Source organism: Trichosurus vulpecula, chromosome 3 (genome assembly GCF_011100635.1).
Source record: "Trichosurus vulpecula isolate mTriVul1 chromosome 3, mTriVul1.pri, whole genome shotgun sequence".
Classification (NCBI taxonomy): domain Eukaryota; kingdom Metazoa; phylum Chordata; class Mammalia; order Diprotodontia; family Phalangeridae; genus Trichosurus; species Trichosurus vulpecula.
Genome location: NC_050575.1, coordinates 5,845,442 through 5,854,207, shown reverse-complemented (window position 1 = coordinate 5,854,207; position 8,766 = coordinate 5,845,442).

The following is an 8,766-nucleotide window of genomic DNA, read 5'->3' as shown; positions in this document are numbered from 1 at the left end:
CGAATCAGGAGTGGAGTTTGTTGTATTAGAAAAACTCCACAGTCCCTCAAGGGGTTCCCCTAGAATCCTGAAGAGAGAGATGTAACCAGACACTTTCTGAGGACCTGGCTTACAATTAAAAATGGGAGTCAGGATAAGGACCTCTAGAGGCTTATCATTACACCTTAATTTTACAGTTTAGGAAACTGAGGCTCAGAGAGATAAAGTTACTTGTCCAAGGTCACAAAGGTGGTATGTGATAGATAGAATCTTGTAAGATTTATTTTAACTAATGAGATAAATTTCAACGGTGAAAATGCAAAGTCTTGAATTCAGGTTTGAAAAATCAACTTTAAAAATACAAGATAAGGGAGAAACAGTTTGTCTGAAAAAAAAATCTGGGTGTTTTAGTGGACAGCAGGCTCCATATGAGGCAGCAGCATGATATGGCAGCCAAACAAGGCTATCTACTCTTGGGAAGGCTTAAGAGAAGCAATTTCTCTTTCTTCTGTATCCTGCCTTGAACAGACAACAATAGACATATTGTGTTCAGTTCTGGGCACTACAGTTTAAGAAGGATATTAATAAGGTGGAGAGCATCCAGATGAGGACCACGATCATGGTGAAAGGCCTCAAGTCCATGTCACATTAGGTTAGGTTGAAAGAATTGGGGATATTTAGCTTGGAAAAGAGGAGACTCAGGAGAAGCATAATAGCTCGGTTCAAGTACTTGAAAAAATTGTGTGAGAAAGGAATTAGATTTGTTCCACTTGGCCTCAAAGAGGGCAACCAGGGGCAATGGGTGAGAGTTGCAGAGACCAGTTTAGGTTTGATGCAAGGAAAAAAAAACTCCCTGGCAATTAGCACCATCCAAAAGCATAGGTCTGCTCCAGGAGGTGTTCGATTTTCCCTCTTTGGAAGTCTTTAAGTAGAGGCTGGATGACCCTTTGCTGAGTACAGGATAGTAGGGATTCATTTCTGATTTGGGTTGCTCTGCTGACATCCTTTTAAAGGATCAAAAAATCTGTGATTCTTTATTAAATGTATAAGTCTGGGTGGCTTTACTTCTCTGAACTTTCTTTTCCTTCATCTGACTAACATTAACAATAACATTAACAATGATGACAGTTACTATAATGTAGATTTCTTCCCCTTTACAAAGATATCTCATCCGAGATGACAATGTACTTCACACTCTGCAGGATTGTACTATATAATACACAGTAGGATTTTAATTACCCCAGCACACAACCTTACCTCACCAAGTGGATCGATGACCCAGTAACTTTCCAACCAAGGGTTCTAACAAACTCTGTTGTGGGGAGCTTCATATTTCCCTCTGCTTTGTTTTCTACATCTAGTGTTTCTAAAGAGAATCCTGAGAGAGTACAGATGGCGCCATCTAGAGGCAAACTTAGTAACTGGACTACAGCTAAAGTAAACTGGATTGGGATCCTGAGAAGTATTCTTGAAGAAATATTTCTATATTTCTTCCCTCCCTCTATTGTGCTTCCTATCCCCAAATTAGCAGTATGTAAATCACAATCATGCACACACACACACACACACACACACACACACACACACAAATGAACACACATGCCTCCGGCATTCTAATCCTCTGGCATTGGAGACTTGCGGTCAGGCAACCCACAGCTTTCAGAGAGGGTCTTCTGCACTCCCAAACTCCTAAGGGCTGGGCCACTGGTAGAGCAGGTGAGCCCTGAAAGCTCCTGGTGGGTGAGCCGACTCTCAGGACACTTGCCTAACCACGGCTTTCCCTTTCAAAGACACCTCCCTAGTCTCAGGGCACCTCCTGCCATAGGTTGGTGGGCAATGAAAGGCACGGTGGGCAGCCATCTCTCTGGCTGCCCCTCCAATTGGCTGAAAGTGGCAAGAATCCCTTGGGCTTCATGCAGGAGAATGATCAGGCCCAAAGAACATGAGCTGGAGACTTTGGTGTTCTTCCAAGGCCGGGCTGGCAGTGGCAGGTCACTTGCCCGATGGTCTTTTTCAACCTGGAGAGTGAAAGGCCTTCACCTCAGGCTCTCCACTCTTATAGGCCAATGCTGCCTCCACTCACCCCTGAACCCACTTAAGTAGCTTCCTTCCTAGGCAACCTGGATCTCCTGCAAAGGCCTCTCCAGAGTTGCCTCTCCCCCTTCATTTACATAGGTATGCAGGCATGCTTGAATGTAGCCTGGCCAGGCTTGGATGGATGGATGTTTGGATGAATGTCTGGGTGCTCTTCTATAAGAATCCCTCCATATACTCAGTGGCATGGCATAAGAGATACACACTAGTGTTCCATTGCAAATAACGTTAGGGACCAGCACCTCATGCCATCTCTATGTGGGTACGTGTCTATACGTACATATCTATCTATCTATCTATCTACACATATACATACATAGATATGCTCTTCCTAGCTGCCCTGTGACATAAGCTGGCCAATTGTTACCTGGACCTATTTCAGAAATTCAACGAACAATGGAGACATCTAACACTCAAGGTGAGGCTGGGTTGAGAAGAAGCCAAAGGAAGAACTTTGCCTCTTCCGGGTGATTGGGAAGGAAATACAGAAAAGGTCATAGGGAGTGGGGAGTGCCCCCACCAAGTTTTGGAACCTGAGCTACTGGGAAAGTGTGGGCCCTGACATGGGAGGGGCTGCCACCTAATGAGGAAACAGATTTCAATGTTTTCATTAATGATTTTCAATCCAGATTTGACCTGGTTGGAATTTAGTTGGGAAACAAAATCCTTATGTGCTCTTATTTCCAGTGAGACACATTCTTGATTTGGGGTGATTGGGATAAACCAGAACTGAATACAAATCTCATTTGCTCTTTAGCATTAAGTTAATGGCCTGGAAAATGTCCAGACCTAGAAGACCCAAGTTAAAATCTGGTCTTAGTAAGGTCTTACCTAGGTCATGTGACATCTTTTGACCTGCCTTTCCTAACCTCTAAAGAGAATCATAACATGAGCATTCACCTCCCAGATTCCAGGTCCAAAGGAACTGAGGTGGAAAATGCCACACACCTCCAAGGAAACAAATGATAGGGTCTAAATACAGATTGAAACACAAGTTTTTTTTCACATTTTTTTTATTCATGGTTTGGTTTTATTGATTTGGTTATTTTGGTCTGTGTTTTCTTTGGTGACATTGCTAAAATGGAATAGTTTTGCAAAGCACTACATCTATCATTTGGATCAAATAGCTTAGAAGAAGCCAAGAGCAAGAGTAAGTCCCTGGTATTGACCACTTCATTAATCCATCACGTCTTAGGGCTCATATGTCTCATGTAGCTGCTTGGTTTCTGAGCACATCTCTTACTGCAGTTGTCTGGCCTCCTGAAAGCCTGTCTTCTTGGACTCCTTGAAAAGAACTGGTTCCCCAGGCAGCTTCCTCTAGCAGATCTACTTCTCCAGTTCAGGTCACTTGTGGCCATTCTTTTTCTCTTCACATTTCTTTCACAGTACATCTTCAGACAGTCACCTTAGACCTCTAATATGAAGACTAAAGTAGGGACCTCTATAAAAAGGGATTTAGTTTTTTCTCTTGCTTCTAGCTGCTCCTATGCTTAACTCAGCGAGGTTCTTAATTTGCTGCTCCCATCCTTAACTAAATGAGATGCTTTATTTGCTGCTCCTATCTTCCTCCAAAGGAGCTACTTGATTTAGATCCTTCTAACTCTGGTCTGAAGGGAAAATCAAAAAGGATCTAAGAAGATCCAAAGTATAGATGGAACTTTTCTGCTGATGAATTTGTTATTGACAAATACAGGTAGGTAAGCGAAGGCTAAAAGTGCCTTTTAAATTTTCATTGGCTCCACCTTTATTCCACTTCTCCTGTTCCTCTATTTGATTCTTCACCTCAGCTTCAAATCTTGGGAAGGGAGAAACTTTAGTTCTTTACCTAGGACTACTGCTACCTTGTGGTGCAAATTAGCAAGTTGTCCCATTGAAATATCTAGCAAAATTGAATAACAACTAGAAAATTAGAGATTTCTGGACCCATTTGGAATAGCAGACCTCTCTTATTATTGGATCATTTCGCACCCCCCCCCCAAAAGTAAACTTTCTATTGGAGGCAAACAGAGATAAGTGATTTGCCCAGAGTAAGAGAGCTAATAAGTGTCTGAGGTGTGTGTGTGGGGGGAGCGTGGGGCAGGGAGGTCAAGAAAAATATGAAGGGCACAGACACTCTAAGAGTCAAGGGTGATCTTTCTGAAGCAGGTAGAAACATGATTATGTGGAGGAGTCAAGCCTCATGCTGAAAAAGCACAATTGGGTAAAGCAAGGTCATAGATTATATTATTTTCAGACAAATGAAAATGGGCAATTGGCTGGTCCTAGGAGGCCGTTGGAACTAATTGTTCTCATCTGTTCATTCCACTGGGAGATGTCTTGACATGCTTGGGGCAGATACCCCTTTATCTTACTGGTGGGTTTGAGACCCGTCAGTTACCCCTAGCCTTATTTAGTCCATCTGACAAAATGGCTTACCAGGGTGTGGTAAGAGACATACAAACAATTGTGAAGCAAAGGCCAATGAGTTAAGTACAAAAGAGAAGTACAGGAAGAGTACAATGAGACAATTGGGAAGGGAGAGGCCACATGACTTTCTGTTAGAGAAACACTAAAATCATAGAATCATAGTTTTAGAATGGGAAGGGATCTTAGAGGCTGTATATTCTAACCCCCTTACCTTCCCTATGAACAATCAAGTCTCAGAGAGGTTAAGGGATCTTCCCAAGGTTGCAAAGGTAATCAGTGGCAGAACCAGCAATGTAAAATTGTAAACTGGATTAATTAGTCCAAGGTATGGTTCCCCCATCTTTCAGGTCTGCACCTTTTCCCTGTTGGTGACTCCTACGTCCTACCTCCTACCTCCTACTCATCCTCCCACAATGTTCCTTCTCTTTCCTTGAAGGATTTCCTCTCAGACTTGTCAATCACATGAAGACTGAAGACAGCTTAAAGTGACTACAGCTGAGTAAGTGTATCTAGGCACTCAAAATGGACTACCCCTTAATCCTTTGTTATAGGAGATGCAATACTCTACTCATGGGATAGAGCTTCTGTTACTGATTTGAAACAAGATTTTCCTTGTCATTCATATCCCTTGGACACCTGGATTTTATTTTAGGCTCTGATGGTCTACTGGTATAATTGAGTGTCTTGAGGAGGTGGGATGGGGAGGAGTAGAGACAGTTGCAAGGCTCTGTCTGCGATTAACTCTGGTACTGGTCTGCACCACAGCCAACTGAGATCCCATGGTTGTTCAAGTATCTCTTTGAGACTTTTTCATCTGTGCAATGGGATCATTATCATGACCATCATCAGCTCCTGAACCCAACACATAGTGTCTGGCTAAATAGAATTAAATAAAATTCAGGTTTACAGCACCATCTCTCACAAGGTGCAAAATAAAACAATCCATGAAAACATTGTTGAAAGTTATCATATGCTGAAAATGCATTACTTTTTCACCTGTTGTTTGTCCTTTCCCTGGTCGAGCCTCTCATCCCATGGCAAGAGCCCAAAAGTTAGGGTCAGACTTCAGGCCCTGATACTTACTAGTTGTGCAACCCTGGGTATAACTCCAATATTCTCTGGGCCTTGGTTTCTTTGTATGTAAAATAGAAACAGTAATACCTGTGGCTATCTATCTCATGAGAGACAATGTGGTACAGTGGCTAGGGAGCTGGTCTCTAAGCCATAAAGACCTGGGCTCAAGTCCTACCTCTTCCACATGCCAGCTGTGTGATGTTGGGCAAATCATTTGAATTTTAAGTATTGCAGGCAACTCTCTAAGACTATGAGTTGCTATTTACTATCTATGACAAGTCATGTATCCTATCTGGGTTTTAATTTCCTCTGTAAAATGAGGTGGTTGGACTAGTCAGCGCTTCTTAAACTGTGGATCACAACCACATATGGGTCGTGAAAAATTTGGCAATAGTAAAAGGTTTCTGAATGTGCAAGGACCAAAAATTAACTAAAAACAAACAGGTAGTGAATGTAACGTCTTTCTGGCAGTGCTTGCCCATGTCACATTGGCCAGCTTCACTGCAGCCTTGGTTCTGAATACAGAGCAGGCACACTTTGCACCGTGGATGCTCTCAGGCCATGCAATGCCTACTGAAAGCTGCCTAAACATGAAAAGTGTGGGAAAAGTTTGAGAAGCCCTGGACTAGATGATCTCTAAGTTTCATTTAGCTCTAAACTTGTGAATGATCCTCTTTTCCTGGGGAGCTTTATTTTTTCAGTTATAGAACCCCTCCCCTCTTTCCCAGACTTTAATGTCTTGATATTGGTGAATGTGTCTCATGGCCCACTATATCTGGGTGGCTCCAGCCATGATTCACATTCTTCCTGGCCATCTTATTTTATCCTAGTCTCCTTTCCAGGCCTGCAATCTTAATTAAATCAATACTATTATTGTTACTGGAAAGGGTATGTCAACCAACTCCTCTATAGTTCCACTCACCATCCAAAACAACTCTCTCTGGCCACCACTCTCCTGTATATGTTGCTCTCCCCTACTAGAATATAAAACCATTTATGGAAGAGACCATCTCCATTTTGTATTTGTACCCTTAGCACTTAGCACCATGATTGACACATAGTAAATGCTAAATAAATGCTTTTTCACTTATTCATCCATTCATCCTCTCATCCATCCATTTCATTATCTCTTGAATCCTTTACATCCTATTTTCATCTTATAGGGACTCTGGATTTTTAACCAATCAGCTACACAGATATAGTATGGAAAACATGTGGTTAGACAACATTTGTATGAAAAACATCTGGGGTGTTTGTCTCAGATACAGCCCTGGGGGATAAAAATAGACCCCTCCTTTGTTATGAGGTTGATAAAGAAGTGCCTTAGTGCCCCTGATCAAGGAATCACCCACTACAGCTACTCTTATCCTCTTCCTCTGACCTTTAATAGATGACCTCTCACCTCTATATGTTCACACCAACCCTAAGCATCTGCTTAACCCTTACAGATGAGAACAATCTCTTAATAACTGGATAAGTCACTTGAATTCCTTTCCTTTATCTCAACAAGTCTAGAGGCACAGACATACACTCTTGCCCTTAGCCTTGTACCAACATTTTGTCTTTTTCACCAATTTATTCCACCCACCAATACGCTACCAATTGGGTTCATCTTATTTAGTCTTGCCAACTCTCTTCTCTTTCTCCTTGAGTTCACCTCTCCAAGTTTGAGCACCACCCTCTTGGCTACTTCCATAACTTCTTCTTGCCCTGGTGAATTGGGATCCACCCTAGAGGGTAGTTGACTACTTCTTCCCTGGGATTGGGAGAAGAGAGGGGAGATACCAATAACAATGAATATGGCACCTAGTGAGTGCCAGGCACTGTGCAAAGTGCTTTAGAATATCATCTCATTTGATCCTCACAATGAACCTTCAGGTAGATGTTGCCATTAACTCCATTTCATAGTTGAGGAAACCAGGGTGAACAGAGGTTAAGTGACTTGTCTAGGGTCACAAGCCAGTAAATATCTGAGGCCAGATTTTAACTCAGGTCTTCCTGACTCCAGGCCAAGTCTACTAGGTCACTGAGCCACCTGGGTTTTATTATCAGGTAACCCTGAAGGGCTAGGGTTTCTAGCACTATTGCTGCTGAACTCCTATCCCAGTATTCTCCCCAATATCAATCAATCAGCTGGCATCAGTTGGCATTTACAAAAGGATATTTACTGAGAAGGTACAGCAGGGGCAGAAAGCATAAAATTTCTCCCAATCCAGGGAGATTCTCACTTTTTTACACACATAGCCTTGCATGTACAGCGGTAGTGAGACACAAATTTAGGGAACACACAGGACCAAGGAATACCTCAGGACTCCTGGACCTGGGATTCTTTATATCTTCAAAGAGTCCTCCAGTTTGTTTGGTTTGTCAATGGATAACTTATTCTCTTGCTCAGCTGGGTTGGCTCCTTCCAAGACATGGTGTCTTGGCTGACAGGTCAATCCACTGTTGGGCTGGGTCAAGCAGGTCACTTGATTGCTATGTTGGTTCCTCACAAGACTAGGCAGCTGCTACCACTGGCTCCATTGTTGGTGGGACCTCTGGTGGCTTTGATGTTGCTCCCATTTTCATTGGTCATTTGAGAACTGCCTCTTTGTATATTCATTTATCAAAGATCTGGTACAGAGGTGTCATGTGTTCACGGACATGCGGCAGCCAGCTGTGGAGAATATAGCTCACCATTTCTCCTCCAGCTCATAGCAATCTTTTCTACTCTGAAATAACCAAGGAAGAGAGAGAACAAAAAGGTATTTTTGTATTTAAACTCAGTTCTAGTTCCTCTTCCAAGTAGAAAACTTCTTGTCACCACACAGCATCAGCCCCCTAGTCATTCACAACTGAAAGTAGGCTCACCAACCCTCCTTGTGTTGGGTTGAAATCAGCCAGAGAATACTGCACATGATCTATATGGCCCACTAGGAACAGCAAATCTGAGCATGCTATAGGAGCTGGGCCTTCTAATGATAAGGTTCTACTCTCTAATCCTCCTTCATTCATTCACAGGTAGGGCACAATCACTATCTTCAAGTATTTATAGAGATTATGCTTATTCTGCTTGGCTCCAGAGGCAAAATTAGGAGCAATGGCTAGAAATTTCAGGTTAGGAAGATTTTGCCTTGATGTAAGGAAAAACTCCCCAATAATTGAGCTATCCAAAAATAGCATAGACTGTCTAGGATTTTGCCTTCCTTCAGTGGAGGCTAACTTGTATAG